General features: G+C 38.3%; 1 pseudogene; it reads right to left on the bottom strand.

The window, feature by feature from the left end:
- Positions 1–27039, bottom strand: LOC103707765 (annotated as a pseudogene).

Here is a 27039-nt window from a genome sequence, read left to right as displayed (position 1 = left end):
TGATGGATCATGCACCTTCTGAGCTGTGAAATTTATCATTATGAAGGCAAGAAAAAGCCTCCTGCACATTTAAGCATGATACCAACTTTCATCCATCCCTAGCCAATCATGCGAGCACTGAAGTTAGGTTCGACCGCCTTTAGCATGCCAATTGAATTAACAAAACAGGAAACCAACCAACAGTGACAAGGCTCCGTTTTTTTTTTTTTTTCCTCTCGACCAATCTTACCTTCATTCATCTCTGCAGCCTCTCCAGACAGGAGTTCCATTTACGCAAAGTGTATAGAAGCTGCATAACAAACTACTGTATCAATGTAATGTTACCAAGTCCAGCTAACTCCGTGTAATGGAATATTTAGAGTGCAACTTCGATACTATTGGGTGCAGAAAGAAGCTTTTCTCAAGTTTGTACAGAGTTGGTATAAATGATGAACTTGGTAGTTTGAAGCTGTACTGTGTTGTAGAGAATGTCTTCCAACACAAAATGAATAATGTTTGGAAAGAGGGCATGAATGCAGCATCAGCAACAACCAAAAGAGAGAAATTACTTGGCGGACAAGCAGCATGTCCCAGCAATCTGACAAAATGCCAGATATTTCTGGGGAGACTCACATCCTTATATGCAGCATGTTGCCATTTGTCGTACTGTAAACTTCCAACATGGGGCTGCTGCAGCCTACAATTTCCACTTCATCATGAGAAAAGAGAAGGGGATGATTCAGATTTTTGTGCGCATTTCTGCCAAATAAACTCTACACAAGAGAAAAAGAGTAATGAAGGATCTGAATCCAGACCAACACCACCAGACAAACTTTGATTTCACTGCACAGGGAAGGTGAAGTAGAAATTAGGAAAAAGATTATATAGCTTATCAAGCCAATCAGATACGACTATCATATTACAGCTCTGGGACTTAATTTAGATCCAAAAGGCAAACTGAAGCATATATAACAAAATCTAACAACATAAATAACTGGATCTATACATACCATGTCATTCATGAGTTATGAGGTGCACAACTCAAAGAAACACCATACTACAGCTCCCAGACATAAAATGTATAAATAAGTAAGGCAAGTACCGAGGCTCAATTGATACCTTGGCACTAGTTTGACCCTACGATTGCAACCTCCTACCATATGGTTTATCACACACAAAGGCACCAAAAAAATAAAAGTAAAATCCAAAACCACAAGTAATGAATTAAAATCCTCGCCCATACTGTTATATAAAGCATAGGCACAGTGACCATCAGTTGTCCACAAGGGAGGACGTCCAATGATTTCTCTTGTGATTGGACAGATAACAACAAATCTAAAAGCAATCTAGTAGTAAAATTTCTAGTCTTAGGATTACTGTTGGATTGAAAGTATTTTTAATTTACAATCTAACGATAAACATTATGCAGATCTGAATGGACTTGATAAAAGTTGAAACATGGATGGGTTAGAAAAGAGGGTGCGACTAAAGAAGACCTAGAGGTAGTGAAAAATGATAGAAATTTCCTATCTAAACAACAACATGGGTTATGGTAGAGAGAAATAGGATCTATTTGGTTGACCCCAAGTTAATAAAACAGGGCTTACTTATTATGTTTGTATATTGTAAAACATGACTACCTAATAATCATGCAAACACATAATAAATACAGACTACTGCTGATCCTTTTTCACTGCTTATTAAAGATAAAAGACAAAAGATAATTCTAAATAAAAGATCAGATTAAACCTTAGAAACAAGCCGTGTGGAACGTCTAGGAGCGACAACAGGATCACATGGAGTTTCTTTTGCTGAAGTCTTAGAGCTTCTTAAATTCATCATCCCACTCTTTTCACCATAAACATGCTGCCTTTTACTCTGAAACTCCTCAGCGGACTCTGGATTGTGAGCTCTTTTGGAACTTTTGTCAAAGGTGTTCTGAAATTGTGAGCATCTGCGTAACCAAGTGACGAGTTATTTAGAATGAATTTGTGAAACAAGGACACTAAGCTTTATTCAAAACAAAGATTACTCTGAACTATCTTTCCCCTTCACTGGAGTGCTTCTACCCTGCACACAGGAAGCATAGATTTTCAGTTTTTTGCAACATGGAGGAAAAGTTTCATATGCCAATTCACCATAAAGTATCTCAACTTCATTTTAATTTCTAGGTCTACCTTCAATTGAGAAAACATAGAACGCAAGAATAAGAACATCATTGTATCAATTAACAATAAACTTCTGGAAACTGCACCTTGCACAGCATGACCATGTCATCTGAACCCCCATCACAGATGTGATCTAGAAGGATCCCTAGACTCGATGTGGACTATTTTTGCCATTACGGGTAGGGTTAGACAGGGTCCAGAAGCAAGATCCGCTACATCCAAAAGCCGAGTCGCAAGCTCAACTTTTAGAGGCCATAACTTGGTCATACATCGTCTGATTGAGATGATATTTTTTTTAAAAAATCAGATAACTTTTCAAGAACTACGACCTGATGCCCCATCCTATGGGAGTGGCACCTCTAGCGATCAAGCCCAAATTCCATCGTTTGGGGCTGGAAATAGACCGGTCAAATCAAAATTTTTTATTTTCAGAAAAGACTTTGATCGTGCATATCTTCAATTGAGAAGAATCAAGCGGAGCGACAGAAAGTAGAGTTGATGTAGAAATTGAGATCTACCTTCTGAAAAATTTTAACTTCTTCAAGTTTACTTCTACTAGTCATATCTATTTTAAGAAAGAAAGTCCTATTAGAATTAGAAAGAGGAACCCGACCCGAATTGTGCAAGGGTTGACCTCACCATTATAAATAAAAGTTTATATCATTAATGAAAGAAAAGGGAGCTTAAGCCCTACTTTCGTAATTCTTCCATCTTCTAAATTTTTCTTTGGAGAAATTCGAGTTGAGCGGGTTGAGAAAAAACTTCTCTCCGATCGGATCAAGTTGGTATCAGAGCTTTGGTCCTCTACATCTATAGGGGCCTAAGTTTATGATTCAGATGCGCGAGCAATACAAGCAATCAGGAGAAAGGCTATTTGTGCTTCAAGTACACCGAAGGGCAAAGACGAGTATGAGTGCTAGTTCTTCCTCAATGGATAATGAGCCAAAGGGACACCTCACATAACTAGAGAAAAAGATTTTCCAACGCATCGATATCATCTTCCGATTGGTGATGCTTTCAACACAAGCACCAGCTACAACTGTTGCAAAGCTATCTCTTATGTCTGAGGATGAAAATCCACCATCCATTGAGGAAGATGAGCAACCTATAGGTACTCAAAATTCCTCTTTCAACTCTTCTCAAATCGAGATCCCTAAATACAATAGAGTTGTCGATGCAAAAAAGCTAAATAACTGGCTACACCAGTAAAAGACATATTTCACTATTTACGGATACACCAGTATTCAAGAGGTAGCTTTCGTCCACCTCAAACTTTTAGCCATGCACTTACCTGGTGAAATTCGTATATAAGGATCATAACATTTCTAATATGACATAGAGCACATTTAAAGACTATCAAGAAACAATTCTACCTAAACGACCACGAGAAGGATCGACAGATCAAATGGCAGTACTTGCGGCGAGTGTATGATCAATCAATCCAGGATTACACCACTGAGTAACACAAACAAGTAGTCTCACTCGAAACCTCCATCGACGATCATGCAGTTTTCATAAAGTACGTCAGAGGTCTCCATGGGTATCCAGAAGAAGCTAAAGCTCTTCAAAGTTGAAGACATCAGCAAAGCTAGTGTGAAGGCCATGGTAATTGAGGAGAAGAATCCGCCTAGAGAAGGTAAGAAGAGTGACAAATTCAGAAAAGATGGCAGAAATTCAGGCTATGAAGGGGAGCAAAGCAAGAAGCAGGCCAACATGACTCAAAAAAATTATTGCGATCACTATAACATCCGCAGACACGCCAAAGAGAAGTGTTGGAAGCTTCACACTGAGTTGCAGCCGAAGAGGAAGAAATCAAAAGATGACGAGAAAGAGAAGGCGATCCTCAATGCTACATAGGTTGATGAGCTGCCCGAGCTTGAGCGAGCAGACTCAAAACTAAGCATGATAGCGAGGAAACCCGAGACAGCAACTGAGGCAAACCAAGAGGCACGAGAGACTCTTCCACTTGAAGATCCAAGTGAAGCAGAGCGTCATCAGAGCTATTGTAGATCTTGAAAGCCAGAAAAACTTAAGATTTGTCGTACCGGTAGCGAACCCTATACCGGTGCCACACTATCATAGTGTCGGTACGATACGGTATGTGGTACGCCACCAATACCGGTACCGGTATAGTACGATACGCCCAGTACCATCCGGTACGATATGGTACAACATACCACAAAAAATGTTATCTCTGAAGGTCTAGTTTAGAAGCTACACTTGGAAACTAAGCCTCATCCACGTTCTTACCCTCTTCGTTGGATTTGGAAGGATGTTGAGTTGAAAATCACCAAACAGTGCGCCTTCAAATTCACAATTATTGAGAGATCTGAGAGGTATATTGATGAGGTAACTTGCGAAGTAATCCTTTAGATGTTTGCCAAGTCATCCTTGGAAGACTATACCTTGGGGAACGAGAAGCAAACTTCTATAGGCAGCAGAAGAAGTATCATCTCGTAAAGAATGGGAAGGAGTTCATGATCAATGCCTCCAAAACATAAGAAAACATAAACGTTGCAACTGCAGCTCAGGCGAAGCGACTTGTTAATGCCTGCAACAAGTTTGTGATGATGGTACGAAAAGCCAATACCACTCATGAGAGGCCAAGCTCCGCCCCTTCGTTCCACCGACTAATCAATCGAGATCGAGGAGTTGTCGTTGTCATCGACGACAAGGATGGGAAGAAGTATCCCTACCGCAAAGTCGAGATGTGGAAGCGAGGCAAGTTGTTCGTCGACATCTGAGAACAAAGAAGAGTAAGACCAAAAATCATCTTCGAGCAAAGTCAAGTGGTTCAACCGTGAGACGGAAAAGTAGACATTTCCCCATCTTCAATTCTGATATAATGAAAGCTAAATCTCATAAATAGGAAGAGCCCTAATTCAGAAGGATCCCTAGATTCGATGTGAACCATTTTGACCCCTACAAGTAGGGCTAGACAGGATCCAGAGAGATCCACCCCATCGGAAAGCCGAGTCACCGCAAGCTAAACTTTCGAAGGCAACAACTTGGGCATACCACGTCCAATTGAGATCTTTTTTTAAAATCAGATAACTTTGAGATCTACGACGTGACGCCCCACCCTATAGAGGACAACGCTCCTAGTAATCATGCCCAAATTTCATAGTTTGGGGCCTAAAATGGGCCACTTAAACTGAAAGTTTTCTTTTCGAATAAAACTTTTACCGAACATATCTCCTAATCCTAGAAGAATCAGATAGAGCGATAAAAGATAGAGTTGATGTAGAAGTCGAGATCTACCTCCTGAAGAATTTTAGTTTTTTTTTTCAGTTTATTTCTACTAGTCATGTCTATTTTAGGAAAAAATCCTATTAGAACTACGAAGAGAATCTGATCCAAATTGTGCAAGAGCGGACTTCATCATTATATATAGAGGTTGTGTACTTCAGTTTTAAATCATCAATGAAAGAAAAAAGGGACTTAAGCCCTATTTTTGCAATTCTTCCATCTTCTAAATTTCTTTTACGAGATTCGAGATGAGTGGGTTGAGAAAAATCTTCCTTCTCCCTAATCGAATCAACATGTGAACTTACCCCATGAAAAGAGCACCAAATAAGACAAATAGTAAATAACAGCCTTATATGAAGCAGCTAATAAGAAGAAATAACCAATAAGGCACTAACTCAAGTTGTCGAATTCCTCCTCTAAAGATTCAGATCCTATTGGTTCAAGGATTTTGAATTATTGCAGGCGAGCACTGTTGCAAGTACTCATGAGTCATGACACAATTCAAGCAACAGGAATACTAAATGTTGAACATACAAGAGAAACCATTATGGTTCTCACGAGAGATGATTGAGTTTGAAAAGATATAGCTTCCACTTCAAATGAAAAGTCACAAGCTGATTGCCTAACTGTGCAAGTCCATAAACCTCCAGGACAAGTTAAAAGCCCTTATATTTTTGAAAACATATGTATTATTCAGCTATAACATGAGGATCCCGATTACCTAGATGTATGCAAGTGATGGATGGGAAGACCGTAACAAATACTTGTCAATTAAAAAACTAGAGAAGCAAATAAAGTAGAAGCAACCGCCTAATTATCTCATGTGCAGAGAAGATCAAGTAAAAGAGTCATGTTATAACCAATCATAAAGTGGCAAAAAATGAATTGAAGCATATTCTAGTCGTTTATTGTGTTAGTGGAGATTAGTCGAAAAAATTAGTGATAGTCATTTATCAAGTTGATCTGGTTCATGTATGAGCAAAATATACAATCGTTCATTCAGTACACACTTCTAGATTATTTTTTTTTAATGTGGGATAGGTTGTCAATTATAATCCTTGAATCAATCCTAGAATTCCTCATGCGTTTTCTGCTAGCAGTGCAATATCACACTTAGTCAAGAAAAAAGTGTAAATACCGTTTCATCCCCAAATGCTGACATCGGATCATCAGAAACAGAATTTCCAAGACTACCACATCCATGCTGATTAGAAAGATTGTCGGTTGACCCTACATCTGATTGTGCATCAGTCATTGGATGATCCAATAACATTTGCCCATCAATTTGGCTGCAATTTGATAAAATCTTGAGGTGACCTGTGGCTTCTGGTAATACTTCCATGTGCTCTCTTTCTGTTGGAACTTCACGTGCTCCACTATGATTTTCAGAATAGCCAGCATAAGAAGCTTCCACACTATCTTGTATCCCATTAGATATTAGGTTATTTTTCCTGCTGATACCATTCATGGTTTTGTCTAAAGCACTAGCTTCTACATTATTAAAATCAGCACTTGCTATCTTTAGAGTGCAGTGCTCGTCTGTTTCAGGTTTACTGTTTCCATCAAGACTTGCATCTATGTTGCCAACAGATTTGCTAGAACTGATCTTATCAATCTTAAAAGAAGCATTATCAGAGTCATGATGTAGGACCTGCTCATCTCTGGGACAAGATGCAGTATCAGATGCCATGTGGTCGTGAACATCAGAATTAGTTACACAGGAAGATGAAACCACTTGATTCCCCTCCAGAGAACCTGATGTTTCACCAGGGATACTACTTGATGTCAATACAGAGGCTCTAGAAGTTACAACAGTTGTATCTGGTGGACAGCCCTCAGATTGACAATTCTCACTAACAACTGAACTCAAGGAAGAATTGGTACATCCAGTGTTCTTCTCAGCTCCATTGCTTTGAAGGCATATTCCAGTGCTCCCAGATGGTGAAATTTTCATATGTTCATCAGCATCTGCCAAGCCGCTAATGCAAGTGGAAAGAGTGTTTGATTCATGGTTTTGTGCTTCCGGATGGATGCACACTTCATCCTTCAAGCTGTTGATCCATTCTGATGGGCTATGATTCAAATCTACATATAGATTAATTCCCTCCTCTGACATCACAAAAAATTGGAGTGAAGGAAGCACTTTTGTAGAAGTTTCATCAGAAGACACAAAACCACTTTCTTTGGAACAGTCCACCAGCTCTTTTATGTCCACATGGTGTCATAGTAGAAGTCCCATTATTGGTCACAGCATGAGTTGGTAATTTCTGACCACAGCTTCTCATCTCTGAGGATTTCCGTGATCCATTCGTAAAAGCAACATAATTGCTATCAAAATGAAGTTGTGGCGCTGCTGTAATATGGTGGATCTCAGCAGCAACCTGAGATATTGTGCCCATATCACTAGGTTCAGAAGTAGAAGAACCAAAACCTTCCATGGTTTCAATATTAATAGGGTATGAACAAACCACATTTGCAGCAGTATCATATGCCTGTATCGATATATAAAAACAAAAAGCAAGACAAATAAATGCTCAAAAAATTAAGATCCCATGTACATGTTATTATCCATGACATCAAGCATCCAGCAAAAGATGAACAGATCCTCACATATGTTCAGTTGAAGGAAAAAAATCTCCATGAACTAAAAGCAATAACAGATCTTGTATGAGTTTAGAACTATACCTTTTCTGAGGTTTGACCTATCAAGTGGCTACTACTTTCCACCTGAGTTTTTGTACAAGAATGTGGCTGATCATCATTTAGCTTCCTATTAATCCCAGATGCCAGTCCATGGCTATCAATCCTGGAAGAGTTGCTTTTTTCAAATGCTCCTACAACATCTTTCCAAGATTAACAAAACAGAAATAAGAACACTCTATTCTTTAGTATATTGTTTCAGATAATTTTAAGCAACTTCCTTATTTGCAACCTGTTGATGGATATACGAATCATACCTCTATTGGTTTCCTCCAGAGGATTAACTGTTTCTTTAGCATTTGATTCTGGCACTAGTGGTCTCTGCATCGAAGATGTCGCATTTTCTTTCTGTACAATTGTTAGGCAAATAGATTTTAGATTTGATTATAAACTTTAAAATACATGCTGTACAGGTGAATGAGCATTACTTCTATACAGTCATACCCTTAGAAATAAAGCCAGTGACTTGGCTAATTGAGCATTACTTCTATTTGCAGGAAGGTTGTGCCTTTTGCACAACCCCTGAAGCTCTTTACGTGAGAGATTGAAGTAGAATTCCAGGTTTTCCCGATACCCCATCACCTTAATCCTGAAGCCTCTTTAAAGCTACTTCAAATAGAATCTTATGCTGATCTCCTTCAGTAAAAAGGGAAAGAAATTTATGATTCATTAGAACACCAGCTTCCTTAAAAAAATCTTTTGCTAAATAAAACTATCTTTCATTTCGCTTCTTGAATTAGATATATGTGCCAAATCAGCTCCAAACAGGGAACTAACTCAAGAAGAAAATTAGTAAAAATTGTCATTGAATGCAAAGTTTGCTACAGTGCACAGCTAAGAAGCTAGAATCATATATACTCAACAGTGATGAACAAGCAAGGTTGAATGTACAACAAACAAGTAACAAGTAAAGTTGTATAGATAGCCAAAATGATAAAATAACAATATCACCAACTGGAAAAACATTACAGCCATGACTATGGAAAAAAAAAAAAATACAAGTTCCCCCATGATATCACAGAACTATATTACAATTTGCAAGGCAAAATGAGTCCAACTATGAAGATCCCTGGTTCAAAGCCGCTATAGAGTTGAAAATGAGAAAAGCAGGAAAGTTAATGGTTTACTAAAAAAAGAAAGATGAGACAGGAAATAGAAAGGAAGGGAGTCATCAATAATTTTACTTAGAGAAAGTTTCATCTTGTAAACAAAACATTTTTTAAAAAAAAAACTCTTAGACATGAAATCAAATACATCCCTCAATATCATGTTGAGTGTCTAAAAGCATCAAATCACTTACATTATATTCAAAATAATTACTAATGTTGGCAAGTACTTCCATGTAAAAAAGGTGACTAAGAACATTACCACTTTGTTTCTGTTTCTAATAAGTTAACAAGGATATACAGTTTAATGCATGCTCTGCCATACTGCGGGGCATCACTGTACCATACTGTCCCGGGTCAAAACCAATATGAAAATTATATTCATGTCAATACAAGCCTCGTATGGACCCATACCGAGGTGTACCGATATATATCAAGGTGAACCAGGACGAGTCATACCAAGATTAAAAGAAAAAGTGAGAAAAATAGCTCGAGACCTGTCTCGATTAGGAATGCACACCGTACATTATCGATCATACCATACCGAACTGGTAACATACAGGTATGGTACCTGGTAGCGAAATTGTGGACCTCGGTTTAATCAGTTGATTATGTTTGTGAAAGAATGGATAACTGACATCTCGAAGTTTTTGCATTAGCCGTGAAAAACAAGAAGGAAAGAACCTATTAGATCAATATCTTCATACAATATCACAATAACTACATAAAACTGAAAAATCTTAAAGCTCATGCAGAGAATTTGAATCTGGTATGTCCATTCAGCTTATATTTTCCAAGTCAAGGCCAAGACACATCAACATAGAATTGGAATTAGCAATTTCCTGATATGCCAGCATCCATATTGTTGCTAATCAGATCAAAAAAGGACATAATAGGAAACATCAAGCATGAGAAAATAACAGACCATAATCAGATATACCATGTTGACCGTGACTATGTGAACATGTACTATGTGCATACGAGCCAGATGATCATGGATAAGACTCTGAAAAAGAGTAGGCAGGACATGTAATATGGTTATACGGAATATAATTTTCAACATGGAACGAATGCTTATGATGAGAATAAGCACTCAAAACAGGTCACCAGTTGCTGAAGTTTTAAAGAGAGAGAAAAATAAATATTAATTTCTGTTGAATTATAAACAAGTTCCTTGCACATTTTTGATCAAATTGAGCTCTTTCGCAAGGAGAATTAATTAGTTCTCCAAGAAAAACTTAAAGCAGTCCTGCTTTTACTTGGTTTTTTTTTTTTTTTGGGGGGGGGGGGGGGGGGGGGGGGGGGGGGGGTCATTACAATTTGCTTGCCTCTTCTCCTATTTATATTACAACTAGGTGGCAACTTCTTTAATGTGGAACAAACCACAATATGGAAAATGACACCATAGATCCTGAGACTAATGCGATTGAAAACCTATCAATAAACAATATATAAATGGAAACTTCACTTGCTGCAGCCTTAGGGTCATAATCAGGCAATGTTTAGTTGCTAATTGACATTCAAGAAGCATCAATCATTCACAGCTGAAAATTTTCGGTCTATAAGAGAAAAATAAGGGGCAGTGATTTGGGCTCTCATTCATATTGTGGAGGATCGCAGAGTGCAGCACAAGACTGCACCTATTATAAAGAAGCAGTTTCCATGTAAGCCATACCATAATCGTGAGGTGAAAAACATCAACATAAACCAAAACTTAGATCTTAATCCTCAATTTTAGAAATAAAAAACCATTATAGAATCAATCATAGACTTGAAAAATTATAGCTAACACAGTGCATGATCAAAGCCAACCTGAAACCTATCATCTTAATCACATCTATGGTCCATTAGCTGTATGATATATCAATAGAAAATGGGATGCAAAAGATGCAGGATCTCTAAAAACATCATGGAAAATAAGATGCCAATAGAATGATTGGGAGCTATTGGTCCTCAATTTCATACTTGATATTTAAAGTTCTCATATATATTTATTGCTTAATGCAAAGTAAATTGCTTATTGAAGTGTTTATATGAGCTTTGGAAGGGTTATAAGTTTATAACTATGGAGGGCTGTATCCAAGGTCCACGGTATCGATTCATAGTTCATACCATCCTGTACCAGCATACCGTACCGTACCAAGCATACCATGCCATACCAGTATCGAATTGATACTCGATACGAGGGGCATAACGAGTGCTGGTACATAAAATTGACCCTCGTACCTGGCATACTGACATTCTACCAACATGGTGCCGATAAGGAGTCTGGTACCGAGATTGCAAATCTTGGTCATAGTTATGTCTTGGTAAAAAAATTTAGCAAATAATCGAAATTAAATCGGAGTCATTATCTATTTGGACCAACGATATCTATTCAATTAGGAAAATTTACTAGGAGCCCAAGTCACATTAGAGAATTATATAGTTATCTTTTATTGCAGTCCAGAATCTTAAATTTATTAGGAAGGAATATTTAATTTCATATTTGTTGCTACATATATATATACACACATTAAGTATGTATGTATGTATCTATACGCATGCTACATATAGATATATGTATGTATGTACATAGTACTGAGAAGGCATGGGTCACAGATTTTTTGATGGAATGAGATATACAGTGGGAAGAATATTGCATGTTAAAGTATGTAAATATTTAACCTTTGACTCCCATGAGAACCTCTTTGTGTTGTCTAATCACTCGTACAATTTGTGGAATGTCTAAAATAGTTGTTGCTCTTAATAGTCCTCCCCAAGAGTAAAGTTTAGAGAAAGATCTGAAAGTCCTCATAAGATTCCCATGGGGAGGACAAGTAAAATAAAGTGGCCCGACTACTCGTCGAAAGCATCTCATGCTTTCTATGAAAGAGTAGATGCCCTACAAGCCAATCGCAATATGTATTGTGAAGGATTTTCTTTTGATTTTTCAAATCATGTACATGACATTTAATATAAATAAAGGCATTGTGTTTCATCATATGCTGTTGATTATATTTGTGATGAATCTCTTAGATTAAGACAATGATTTTGAGGCTATGATGAGATCATACTAGTGAGACCTAAAATCTTAAAATCCTAATCTTAAATATTCCCAGTCATTGGTACATTGAGTCGAGGATCAATGTTTACCGGAAAGACTGGCACATCTTATGTATGCTCGATGCAGAGGGTGATTGATCTCACAATCACTTGTGTGGAGACACTAATACAAAGATGTGGGTGCTCATTAGAGAAATGAATTCACTGAATTGACCTACAAAGAGAAATCTTATGAAGTCTTACTTACATGTCAAAAGATGATTCTCTTAGTGGGAGTTGTGCAACTGATCCTTTGACCTGAGATCACCATAGTATCTTGTGCACATAAATCCATATTTTGGTTTCCACTCATTCATGACAATAAGTTATGTACGAGGTCTTCTGGATATGGTGGAATGTGTACGAAAGTTATGAGTAGGTCAACAAGGAATTAATCACTTCTAGTAAGAGAAGATCGCATCCTATTTATTCTAATCATATGATAATTCAGAAAGTCTTTGATCAAAGCATAATGAAATTAGAAAGAGTTTCTAATATTTCATTATTCGAATTATCATTAAAAGATTGAGAAATATATGAATATAAAATTGAGTTTGACATATATTCATACTCATATACATATTCGGAATGCAGTTTGATTAAAGGATTGAATTGCACGGTAACTTGCCACTGAAGGATATTTTTGGTATTTCCACCAAATTCCATATTTTCCGGGTAGACATGACACGTTGTTAGACGTCAATTTTGTCTTATAGGTTTGATCGAATTAAAGAGTTTAATTCGATCACCAATTAGAAAGGATTCTAATTGTTAAGTTTGGGTTCGCGCAATTTGGACTTAAATCGATTAGAAGAGTTCTAATCAAGTTGGGTCAACTTGCACTCACACCTATTGCTGGCTAAGTATGGAACCCAATGGGTCACACACAAGAAAACTTATTAAGGGTCTAATTGGATTAGATCATGTTTGCAAGATAGACATCCTAGCAGGTGTTGCAAACCCTTAGCTCTTGATTCGAATTGGATTCGAATCTGATTCTTAATTGATCTAATTTGATTAGATCATCTTCTAATATGGGTTAGCCAAGAGTTGGCACCTAATTGGCTTGGTTTGAGTCTAATTGGATTAGATTTAATAAATCATTCAATTTAGACCGTTAGATCTTGATCTACCGTTGGATGAAGACATAATGGAGAGTTGGTTTAACCCAATTGGATTGGATTAGAGGATGGCTATCATAATTGACCATTGGATCTTAATCCCACCATTGGATGAAGACATAATGGGTCAAGTAAATGGCGCCTTGCATTGGAGCCCTTGGATCATCATCATGAAAGATCAAGAGGTGAGGCGTGATGGACATGTGATTAGCATGTCATGTTGACTTGGTCAAAATATGGCAATACATGAAAGGACATATCATTTGATACACCTCTTCACTTGATCTGCACCTCCTCTTATTTGATATGGCCCTTAGATGATGTCCTTTCATGAAAGGATGTGTGGATGGGATGCATCCCTTGGAGATGCATCCCTACACCTATTATAAATAGGCTAGCACTCCATGGGTTTCATTATTCCAACTCCACCCCACTCCTCTCTTCTTTCTTTCTTACATTAGTTTCTTTCTTTCTAGCATTGCTTCTAGTGTGTCCTAAGCCAAGACAAGGTGGTCTTCTTTAGGACAAAAGGATTAGAAGTGATTTTAGAAGGTTAAAGAAAAATAGAAAGAAAGGAAAGCAAGCCATTAGAGTTCTTTAAGAATTCTGCATTAAGGATCAAAGTCTTTGGAGCTTAAGACTTAAATCAAGTTTTCGTGTGGATCAACGTTGGAGGGTGAACACTTCGGCACCTAGTGAAAATTCTGCATATTGGATTAGCGTTAGAGGTATTCTTCTATTTCTGTATTTATATTATATTATTTGATTGCTTCCATTAAGGTGATCTTGGCTTATAAGGGTTTTATGTTAGGGAACTTTATCAAGAAATTTTTAAAATTCCTAGCTTCCGCTGCGCATTATAACATGCTAAAACCCTTCAGTGGTATCAGAGCCATCCTTAATTGGTTCAATCAAATAATTATGTATGATGTATGATTATTAATTTACTATGAGATAGTAATGTCATATGCTTAGAGAAATGCTGAAATGTATGATTAATATATGATATGTTATGTAATAAAATATCATGATATGAAATTTTCCATATGAAAATATGTTGAAGCATGTTAATTAATTGCTTATGATTTATACATGCTATGAGATAGCCATGATGCATAATAGTTTATTTTAGACATGTTAAATGTATGTTACAATTAAAGAATGTGCTAGAGACTAGTAAGCCCTCACTAAAAATTATATTAAGTCATAGTGTTGAAAAACTTTGATCTAACCCATTCTAGAACAATTAATCTAATTGGAAAGTCTAAGGAAAGCACTAAAGGTGGTTACTTAATTAAGACCTTACTCTCTGAGTAAGGGGAGCCTCCCACCTGCTTACCTGGCCAATTGTTTGATTGCATATTATGGATAAGCTTAATATTGATATAATACTATTGATAGCCTTCCTTCATGCCTCGATATTATTATGTCAAGATCCATGCTAGTTTGTTGTGCTAACACAAGACTTGCAATGGGGACTGATGTTATACTGTCTTGGTGCATTAAGATGCTTATGGCATATTTTAATATATATTGCCTTGTTGTGCAACCACAAGGGCAATATTATTCGAATATGACTATATGGAAATGAAGGGTTTGACTTAACTAAAATATTATTGTTTGTTGTGCTAACACAAGGCAATAAGTATTTTAAGAGGACAAGATAAAGTTGAGAATTGCATGAGATGCAATTGGAAAGAGTTTCCTACCTTTGAACTCATAAGAGTTTGTTGTGTAAACACAAGGCTTTTTATGATGAATTAGGATCTCAACCCTACTAAGAAAAATTATATTTTCACGTTTATCATAGGAGAGGGCTATGATATTCGATAAAAATAGTAGGAGACAAATTAGATTAAAGTCCTTATCTAGTTGCAAACATGTCATCATGATTGGTCTGCTTATATTAGTTTTGTTCTTGCATATGTAGAATTATTAAATGGCTTCTTCACTTTCACTAAGAGGCATCTTAGATGCCAACAAGTTGACCGGACCAAACTATGTGGACTGGTTGAGGAATTTAAAGATAGTACTCACTCAGGAGAAAATTTCCTATATACTTGAAACCCCTGATCTTGGAGATCTAGGGGATGATGCTACAGAAGAGGAGGATGCCACACATAAGATGTGGAAAAATGACAGTGTGACTGTCAAATGTATCATACTTGCCTCTATGAACAATGAATTACAGAGGCAACATGAAGGCATGGACACTCAATCCATACTTCTCAATTTAAAAGAGTTGTATGGAGAACAAAGCAGGACTGCTAGGTATGAGATATCTAAGCAGTTGTTCCGTGCTAGAATGAATGAAGGAACTCCAGTGCAAAACCATGTTCTTATGGTTATAGACTTGATCACCAGATTAAGTCAATTAGGTTTTGCTATGGATAGTGAGCTCAGTCAGGATTTGATCCTGCAATCACTGCCTGATTCATTCTCTCAGTTTGTTGTGAATTTTCACATGAACAAGCTGAACATCTCCCTGCCTGAGCTGTTAAATATGCTCAAAACAGCTAAAGGGCATATTAAGAAGGATAAAGGTCCACTCCTTCTTATAAATAGCACCTCTATGAGGAAATCGGGAAATAAGGGTTCTAAGAAACGATTGAACCCCAAGAGTAGCATCAAAAAGAAAAAAGGAAAGAAAAACTCCGGATCAAGTATCTGTTTTCATTGCGACAAAGCTGGCCGCTAGAAAAGGAATTGCAAGAGTTTTCTTGCAAGTATGAAGACCGATGCAAGAGTTGCATCAAAAGGTATGTTTATGTTACATGCCAACTTGTCATTAAGTTCTTCAAATTCAAATTCATGGGTATTGGATACCGGCTGTGGTTTTCACATTTGCAAATCTTTGCATGGACTACAGAAAATTAAAATTTTGAAGAAAGGTGACTTCGAGCTGTATGGCACTGGAGGAGAGTCCATCCAGGCTGAAGCTGTTGGAACCTACAACTTGGAATTGCCTTCGGGAAAGCTCCTACAATTAGAAGATTGTTATTATATGCCCAAAATTATTAGAAATGTAATTTCCATTCCTTTGTAGTTAAAGAAAGGTTTTGAAATTAATGGAAAGGGCAATGGTTGCTTTATTTATTTTTCTAATAAGCATCTTTGCAATGGCATTATGGAAAATGGTCTTCTAGTTTTATTACTTAATGACAATGTCTTTCATATTAATAAAAGCAATAAAAGAAAGAGAGAGGAAGTGAATAATACCCTCCTTTGGCAATGCCGACTTGGTCACATAAGTGATCAAGAATCAACAAGTTATACAAAGAAGAGTTCTTTGATCCTTATGATTATGAATCATTAGGAACTTGTGAATCTTGTCTTATGGAAAAAATGACCAAGTCTCCATTCATTGGACATGGAGAAAGGGCAAGTGAGTTATTAGGACTTATACATACAGATGTATGTAGTCCTATGACAACTCCAGCTAGAGGTGGATACTCTTACTTCATCACATTCACTGATGATTTATCAAGGTTCGGATTTGTGTATCTTATGAAACATAAATACGAAGCCTTTGATAAGTTTAAAGAGTATCAAAGTATGGTTGAAAAACAAACCGGAAAGTGTATTAAAATCCTTCGATCTGATCGAGGAGGTGAATACCTTTCTAGTGAATTTTTAAATCATCTTAAAGAAAAGGGCATTCTCTCTGAATGGACACCTCCGTATACGCCACAACTAAATGGTGTAGCTGAACGGAGGAATCGTACTCTATTAGATATGGTAAGGTCCATGATGTGCTTTACAGATCTTCCTATTTCCTTCTGGGATTATGCTTTAGAAACTGCTACATATGTGCTAAACAGGATACCTTCAAAATCTGTATCTAGTACACCATATGAGATATGGAGAAGTAGAAAGCCCAATCTTAAATATTTTAAAATATGGGGCTGCCAAGCATATGTCAAAAGAAATTTTGGACATAAGCTAAGTGCTAGATCAGATAAATGTACATTTATAGGTTATTCCAAAGAAAGTATTGGATATCTCTTCTATCACCCTACTGAACAAAAGGTATTTGTTAGTAGGCATGCCACTTTCTTAGAAAAAGAGTTTATCTTAGAAAAGGGCAGTAAAAGAAGAATTGAACTTAATGAAGTTCAAGACCTACAAATAGAAACACAAGAAATTCTTCAACCAGATGTACCCATTGATGAAGTACAACCACAACACACATCTCCTCTCCAAAGGTCAGATAGAGTGCGAAATGCACCTAAGAGACATGGGTTTATCATTGAGAATGATGAAGCCCACATCGTCGAAAATGATGATCCTCTGACCTATTCGGAAGCTATCATGAGTAATGACTCTAACAAATGGTTAGAAGCTATGAAATCCGAAATAGACTCTATGTATACCAACCAAGTATGGACTTTGGTTGATGCACCAGAAGGTGTAAACCCTATAGGTTGCAAATGGGTCTATAAGAAGAAGATTGGAGCAGATGGCCAAGTAGAAACCTACAAGGCTAGATTGGTGGCAAAAGGTTTCAGGCAAAAGCAAGGAATTGACTATGATGAAACTTTTTCACCAGTTGCCATGCTTAAATCTATTCGGATTTTGCTTGCAATAGCTGCATACTATGATTATGAAATTTGGCAAATGGATGTCAAAACCGCCTTCCTTAATGGTTATCTTGAGGAAGAGGTTTACATGACACAGCCAGAAGGATTTGGCTCAAGTGGAAGAGCAAATCAAGTATGCAAGCTTAAGAGATCCATTTATGGATTAAAGCAAGCATCGAGGAGTTGGAACATCCGTTTTGATACAACAGTCAAAGAGTTTGGTTTTATCAAAAATGTGGATGAACCATGTGTGTACAAGAAGACTAGTGGGAGTGCCGTTGTCTTCTTAATATTGTATATAGATGACATACTAATCATTGGAAATGATATTCCAATGTTACAATCGGTCAAGACTTGGCTATCAAAAAGCTTTTCCATGAAAGACTTGGGAGAAGCATCCTATATACTTGGTATAAAGATCTATAGGAATAGATCTAAAAGGATGCTAGGCTTGTCCCAATCTAAGTACATAGATCGTGTGCTGAAAAGATTCAGCATGGAAGGAAGTAAAAGAGGTTACTTACCTATGAGTCATGGCATACGTCTCTCTAAGAAGATGTCTCCTAAGACATCTGAAGAGAGGAATAGAATGAATTCTATTCCCTATGCTTCGGCAGTAGGATCAATTATGTATGCTATGCTATGTACTAGGCCTGATGTTGCTTATGCCTTAGGCATAACAAGCAGATTCCAGGCTGATTCAGGAGAAAATCATTGGATAGCTGTGAAAAATATTCTTAAGTACTTAAGAAGGACTAAAGATATTTTTCTAGTTTATGGAGGATCTGAGTTGAAACTAGAAGGATTTTCTGATTCTAGTTTTCAATCAGACCCAGATGATAGCAAGTCCACTTCAGGGTATGTCTTTACCCTAAATGGTGGTGCAGTGAGCTGGAAGAGTTCCAAGCAGCAAACTGTAGCTGACTCAACTACTAAGGCAGAATACATCGCTGTAAGTGAAGCCGCTAAGGAAGCTGTCTGGATGAAGAAGTTCATCGCTGAGTTGGGAGTAGTTCCTGAGATTGCTGGACCAGTTCCAGTTTATTGTGACAACACTGGAGCTGTTGCTCAAGCAAAGGAACCAAGATCTCATCACAAATCCAAGCACATTCTAAGACGCTTCCACCTCGTTCGAGAGATCGTCGAGAGACAAGACATAGTCATTGAACGAGTAGACACAAAGAACAACTTAGCAGACCCGTTCACTAAAGCTCTACCACAACAACAGTTCGATTGCCACCTCGATTGTATGGGGATGAACTATAAGGGCGATTGGCTTTAGTGCAAGTGGGAGATTGAAAGAGTAGATGCCCTACAAGCCAATCGCAATATGTATTGTGAAGGATTTTCTTTTGATTTTTCAAATCATGTACATGACATTTAATATAAATAAAGGCATTGTGTTTCATCATATGCTGTTGATTATATTTGTGATGAACCTCTTAGATTAAGACAATGATTTTGAGGCTATGATGAGATCATACTAGTGAGACCTAAAATCTTAAAATCCTAATCTTAAATATTTCCAGTCATTGGTACATTGAGTCGAGGATCAATGTTTACCGGAAAGACTGGCACATCTTATGTATGCTCGATGCAGAGGGTGATTGATCTCACAATCACTTGTGTGGAGACACTAATACAAAGATGTGGGTGCTCATTAGAGAAATGAGTTCACTGAATTGACCTACAAAGAGAAATCTTATGAAGTCTTACTTACATGTCAAAAGATGATTCTCTTAGTGGGAGTTGTGCAACTGATCCTTTGACCTGAGATCACCATAGTATCTTGTGCACATAAATCCATATTTTGGTTTCCACTCATTCATGACAATAAATACGAGGTCTTCTGGATATGGTGGAATGTGTACGAAGGTTATGAGTAGGTCAACAAGGAATTAATCACTTCTAGTAAGAGAAGATCGCATCCTATTTATTCTAATCATATGATAATTCAGAAAGTCTTTGATCAAAGCACAATGAAAATTAGAAAGAGTTTCTAATATTTCATTATTCGAATTATCATTAGAAAATTGAGAAATATATGAATATAAAATTGAGTTTGACATATATTCATACTCATATACATATTCGGGATGCAGTTTGATTAAAGGATTGAATTGCACGGTAACTTGCCACTGAAGGGTATTTTTGGTATTTCCACCAAATTCCATATTTTCCGGGTAGACATGACACGTTGCTAGACGTCAATTTTGTCTTATAGGTTTGATCGAATTAAAGAGTTTAATTCGATCACCAATTAGAAAGGATTCTAATTGTTAAGTTTGGGTTCGCGCAGTTTGGACTTAAATCGATTAGAAGAGTTCTAATCAAGTTGGGTCAACTTGCACTCACACCTATTGCTGGCTAAGTATGGAACCCAATGGGTCACACACAAGAAAACTTATTAAGGGTCTAATTGGATTAGATCATGTTTGCAAGATAGACATCCTAGCAGGTGTTGCAAACCCTTAGCTCTTGATTCGAATTGGATTCGAATCTGATTCTTAATTGATCTAATTTGATTAGATCATCTTCTAATATGGGTTAGCCAAGAGTTGGCACCTAATTGGCTTGGTTTGAGTCTAATTGGATTAGATTTAATAAATCATTCAATCTAGACCGTTATATCTTGATCTACCGTTGGATGAAGACATAATGGAGAGTTGGTTTAACCCAGTTGGATTGGGTTAGAGGATGGCTATCATAATTGACCATTGGATCTTAATCCCACCATTGGATGAAGACATAATGGGTCAAGTAAATGGCGCCTTGCATTGGAGCCCTTGGATCATCATCATGAAAGATCAAGAGGTGAGGCGTGATGGACATGTGATTAGCATGTGATGTTGACTTGGTCAAAATATGGCAACACATGAAAGGACATATTATTTGATACACCTCTTCACTTGATCTGCACCTCCTCTTATTTGATATGGCCCTTAGATGATGTCCTTTCATGAAAGGATGTGTGGATGGGATGCATCTCCAAGATGCATCCCTACACCTATTATAAATAGGCTAGCACTCCATGGGTTTCATTATTCCAACTCCACCTCACTCCTCTCTTCTTTCTTTCTTACATTAGTTTTTTTCTTTCTAGCATTGCTTCTAGTGTGTCCTAAGCCAAGACAAGGTGGTCTTCTTTAGGACAAAAGGATTAGAAGTGATTTTAGAAGGTTAAAGAAAAATAGAAAGAAAGGAAAGCAAGCCATTAGAGTTCTTTAAGAATTCTGCATTAAGGATCAAAGTCTTTGGAGCTTAAGACTTAAATCAAGTTTTCGTGTGGATCAACGTTGGAGGGTGAACACTTGGGCACCTAGTGGAAATTCTGCATATTGGATTAGCGTTAGAGGTATTCTTCTATTTATGTATTTATATTATATTATTTGATTGCTTCCATTAAGGTGATCTTGGCTTATAAGGGTTTTATGTTAAGGAACTTTATCAAGAAATTTTTAAAATTCCTAGCTTCCGCTGCGCATTATAACATGCTAAAACCCTTCATTCTATACATGTAGAGGTTTCCTTTTAGCAGACAACAGCAGGATTATCTTTTAGCTCTTTTAAGTTTCACTGTTCTGTATTCTCCTCCTTTTTTTCATTTTTTCTCTCTCATATTTATTTATTCTATGAAATTAGGCTTAACACCACCTTATAATACATTGGTATAGAAGCCAAAGAGCAATACAAATCAACAAAATGGTGGTGCAACAGATATTGCACCACAACAGATATTTGAAGCTGCATGCAACAGATATTTGAAGCTGCATAGAATGACAAGGTGATCTACACAATAGATAAAATGAGGAAACGATACATGAAGCCAATCACACACTCTTGCATGGTGAGCAACTATGCAAGCCAAGCTTAAGTTTTAATCAAACTCTGAAGTCAACACAACATTGTGGAGATTGCATACAAAAGGGTATAAAAAAATCTTTGTTCAGAACCAAATTCTAGTGAAGAATTAATATCAGAAGTTATCATTAAAGACACCAACATACTAATTATGGTAAATCACCTAAACTCCTATAAAGGATAAAAACCCAATATGATGCAGAATCAAGCAGAGATTTCAATATTTTTGATGATGTGAAACCAATGGTAGAAATCTTGTGTGTGCTGGCCCGATACCAGCACCTTACCAGCCATGAGGTGGTATGAGAGGGGCCAGTGTACAATAGTGTTGGGCAAAGTGGGCCGCTATCATGAAGTATTGTGCTATCAAGGCATATTGACACCATACCAATCATTCAGGGGCGGCTCAATACATTCTGGGGCCTAAGGCGAATCCAATGAATGAGGCCTTTTTTTTTAATAATAATTTTTTTTAATAATAATTTTTTAATAAATATAAAATACTTAAAAAAATATATGAAAATAGATAGCTATCAAGTACACTATTTCAACCATAAATCTAACAAAGATAGACAAGAAGCCTTTTCAATTTAATATAATTCTTGAATGGAAGCACATAAAAATAATTATTCTAAATGAAGGGCCATGAAACTGATTAAATAACTGAGATAATACTTGGCAATACTGTTTACCATGTCAAGCAAGAGCCGGATAGGAAAAGGTCATCTCATGGCACTTTATGGTCAAGGTAAAGAAAAGAATTTGTCCATAAAGAAACCTCTCAATAAGAGAAAATAGGGTTATTATGGGAAATTCCCTCCATCAAATTAATAAAAGTCCCATCCCACCATCTCCCCCTTCAAGTGAGTACCCAAGCAGCAACTGCAACATCACGGCACAGCAGCCATTCAACCCCCTCCCTCCTTTTCTCTCTCTACCACCCAAGAGGGGAGAAGAAACCGAGAGGAGAAAACTAAAAGAATCTCCACCCTCCAAGACGTCCATCTCCAATCCCCCTATCTTTCTTCCGGATGGCCCAGCTGGATCAGGAGTAATGTGAGGGAAGGAAAACCAAGACCAAAACCAAAAAAGAGAAGGGATGAAAGGTAAGAGTGGCTTCAGGCGTCTATCAAGCCAACCAAATCCCTCCTCTCTCTCTCTCTCTCTCCCCCCCCACCCAAAACAAAACTACTGTCCCCAACTTCCAAATTGCCCCTCTGCAAGCCAGTAAACTCTCCACCGATGGAGGGGGGAAGATTCGTAGCCAGCTCCTGATCCCGTTTATATGGGGCCTTTGCTTCCTTTTGGTCAGCCTCCCGGGGCCTTAGGCGACCGCCTCAGTCGCTAGAGTTGGGCACTGGGCCGGGCCGCCCATGGCCCGGCACGGCCCGCTTGCTACAGTACCGGGCCGTGCCTGACACGGCCCATTCAAGGGGGCCGTGCTGGGTCACGGTTTTCTGACCCGCGGGCCGAGCCCGGCACGGCCCATTAGGGCCTGGGCTGGCACGGCCCGCTTCTTGGCCCGCGGGCCAAGCACGGCACGGCCCGCGGGCCAGCCCGGCACGGCCCATAAGGGCCTGGGCCGGGCACGGCCCGCGAGCCAGGCCCGGTTCAGGCCCTTATGGGCCTGGGCCGTGCCAGGCACGGCCCGTCTCCATTGAAATACCCAAAATACCCCTCAATTTAGCCCAAAATATCCCTCAATTTAGCCGTTTTTGGACTGTTGGGAGGGGCATTTTTTGAAAAATCCCAAAATAGCCGTTGGAAACGACTATTTTCTCCCCTCCCCTCTCCAGACGGGCCGTGCCAGGCACGGCCCGTTTGCGCCCGAGACGGGCCGTGCCAGGCACGGCCCGTTTGCGCCCGAGACGGGCCGGGCTTCGATTTTCTGCTGAGCGGGCCGTGCCGGGCACGGCCCGCTAACGATGCGGGCCGGGCCAGGCACGGCCCGTTTAGACCCCTGGCCCGGTGGGCCTGGGCCGGGCCGGCCCGGCACGGCCCGATGCCCAAGCCTATTAGTCGCCTAAGGCTCGGGCCGGCCCTGCAATCATTACACCTTTTTCCTTTTTCACCTAACATGTAACAACATGTATCGAGATGTATCACCCCTGTAACGAGGAATGCATAATACCATCTAGCCATCTATAAGGTACAAATCCTTGAGTTTTGAATCATTGTATGAAACCCTATCCTATTACAATAACAAGTTGAGAATGTTATAGTTAAATCTTCAGAAGCAGATATGAACATTCTAGATTTATGATGCTCTTGTTGAGAAGGTGGGAAAGATCAATGAGGCTAATAAGTTCTTATCCATGACCATCAACATATTTTGGGATGACTTCAACAAGTTAGTTATCAAGGGCTCAATTAGAGGAATAATGCCTTTTGATAACACCAAACATGAAATTTGATGTAAGCTCAAAGAGATAAGCGAAGCATGAAGATGCATTTAGAGGTCATCTGAAGATGAGGAAGATCTCGAGCTTAAGCCTACCCAGGCAAATAAACAACACAAAAATATGATCCCTATTTTCATATGGATTAAGCACCCATGTGGGCCATATTAGACAACTAGTGGAGTAAATGAATCACCATATTCAACAAAAATGTGAAACAATTTACAAGAAACTGCAATCAGATAAAAGTGTGCGGATGTTTTACCACATGCTCTAAACCCAAACCTCAACCTTCAAATAGTGGAGTCAATCATGACTAAGGTAATTTTAGTGAAAAATGCCTTGTTATGAAAGAGTCTAGATCCTCTCAAGTTCAGAGACTGAATTGACGATCCGGTTCGCAATCAAGGCCACCCATGCACCGTGGGACGACTCTGATGCATCAGGCCCCATGTATTACAAGAGCCACTCTCGTGTACAGAAGCATCACAACCTTTTCACAATACACGAATAATCGTGATTGCGGAACTGGACAGTTAAGTCTGGGGCCGAACTTGAGAGGATCCGAACTCGTATGAAATTTAAAAGGCTAGTTGGCAAGCATGGAATTTTATGTCAATTAAGTAGTTTTATCTCATGCAATCAAGGACCAATCCTGCAACTTTCCCAAGACATTGGAAAAGTCTGGGACGAAGAGGGGGGATGCAAGGTTTCACAACATATTGCATTCAATGCCAAACCTCATGGTCGTGTTTGGTTCCAAAAAAAGTTAAGTTAGAGTAGATGGGTTAAATTACTTCTCACCTACTTTGGAATTTACTACTTCCATATGGGGTTTTTTTTTTGTGTGTGTGTGTTTTTTTTTGGGGGGGGGGGGGGGGGGGGGGGGGGACAGAAGTGAAAAGTAGTCCTATATACTTTTTTAAAATACCTACTCTACCTATGGAATAAAGTAGGCAGCTAAAGAGCAATTGGCTAATTAAAGTGAAGTAAGCAATTAAAAAGATCCTATTCCATCTAAACCTCTAAACAAAATAGTTCTCTGTATAAATGGAAGGTAGAGGATTTATTAATGAGTATTCATGGATATAAATACAGTAAATTAATTATATAGTGTCATCATTTATATGTCTCTATAAGTCAAAAGGGCGATGTACATGGCTCACCATGAGCATGGCATAATTTTCTCATCAAACCTATTGCTATAATCAACCAATCAGCTAATTAAATTACGCCTCTTCTGCAACCATTATTCATCAGATCCATATCAAAGAAGAGTACTCAAGAGCATGTTCTTGATTTGTCGAGTGAGATATGTTCCTTCTTTGACTAACACCAAAGCATCAATTAATTAGACAGAATGATGAATTTCATCATGACTCCAAGGCAAAATTTAAGTTTTTCCATGTGGACATCTTCCTTCAACATCTTTTATAAAAGCTTTAATGAAAGGTCAGCACTTCCAGCATGCCTGTTGTTAGTGATTGTATATACCTCAAGCTCTACGACTCTTGTCAGGTTTGCACCACCTGATCATGAACATCCCAGCTGCTCTACTATTTAGACTCAGGTCCTACTAAGTGCTTCAAAAAGTCCCTTCCATAAAACTTGTTTCTTAAGACATCTTAAACGCTCTTTAAAGGTTGCAACTAGATGACGATGAATATAAAGCTTATCCTACCAAAGTGATTTGTATGCCATATTACAGGAATATAAGCAGGTTGGATTTAAAGTTTTTATTACATACTATGCTTCGGAAAGCCATTTGCTAGACATTAGTTGAAATTTCAGCCCTCGTGACAGTTTGCCTAGGTATGATGCCAGGTAAAAAATCTGTTGTTTGCTCTTTTAGCACGTTCCTACTTAAGCTGATACTAGATTCTCATGCACTTATTAAAGTTCGCACATATAGATTTTTTTGTCTTTTTTCTCTTATCGAACAAGGAGTTATCATAACTGAATAGATAATTAAGGCTACCACATAAAGTAGTTAAAAACCAGCTTAAGGAAAAGTATGACAGGATCTTAGAGCTAAGAGACGACGTAGTTCACAAAGAACATAAACTACAGAGACATCATTCCATTCTCACAAAAGAATCACAAATTCAGGTGCAAATGAAACATGACCGGAACAATAAGTACCATAACCAATATCATTAACAAAAACAAATAAAGAAACGAACTTGCAATCTTCCATGAACCACTCATTCAACCAGCAATTTTCAGAAAAGCAATCAACCCATGAACCAAAAAGAACCCACTAAGCGAAACGAGTGACGCATTCACGGAAAAAATGCAAAACTATGAAAAGAATTCTCATGTTTCAGGACGGAAAATGGCAACTCTAAGCTAAATTGAAACGCATACGCATATAATTTCATGTCCAAGTATGATTCCAGGGTTCCAATCGCGAGTGAAGTAGGAATTTGATAACCCCCAGGAAAAACGAATCCCACTTGCAAACTACGATGGTTTAACAAATGGGTCTTGATACTGGAGCTCTTGATGAGAAAACTAGGGTTTTGATCTATCCGGAGAAAAGGGTCATACCAAGGTCGCCGGATTGGAGTTGGGCGTCGATCACCCACCGCCGTCGGAGATGTCGACCTCGCCAGCAACCAAAACCGGCTACAAATACTAGAAGGGACGCGAGAAGGGAGAAGGGAAGGGAGGAAAAGGCCCGGAACTTGGGGCGCGGGGGATTGGGATGGGTTGGGGGGTGGGGGATTTTAATTTGGCCGAGGAAAAACAAGGGGGTAAAACCCCACCTGAGCGCCGTCAGCTGTCTGGAT

The sequence above is a fragment of the Phoenix dactylifera genome, chromosome 7 (assembly GCF_009389715.1).
Source record: "Phoenix dactylifera cultivar Barhee BC4 chromosome 7, palm_55x_up_171113_PBpolish2nd_filt_p, whole genome shotgun sequence".
Classification (NCBI taxonomy): domain Eukaryota; kingdom Viridiplantae; phylum Streptophyta; class Magnoliopsida; order Arecales; family Arecaceae; genus Phoenix; species Phoenix dactylifera.
The sequence above is the reverse complement of the archived record's forward strand: the minus strand, read 5'-3'. Positions and strand labels throughout refer to the sequence as shown.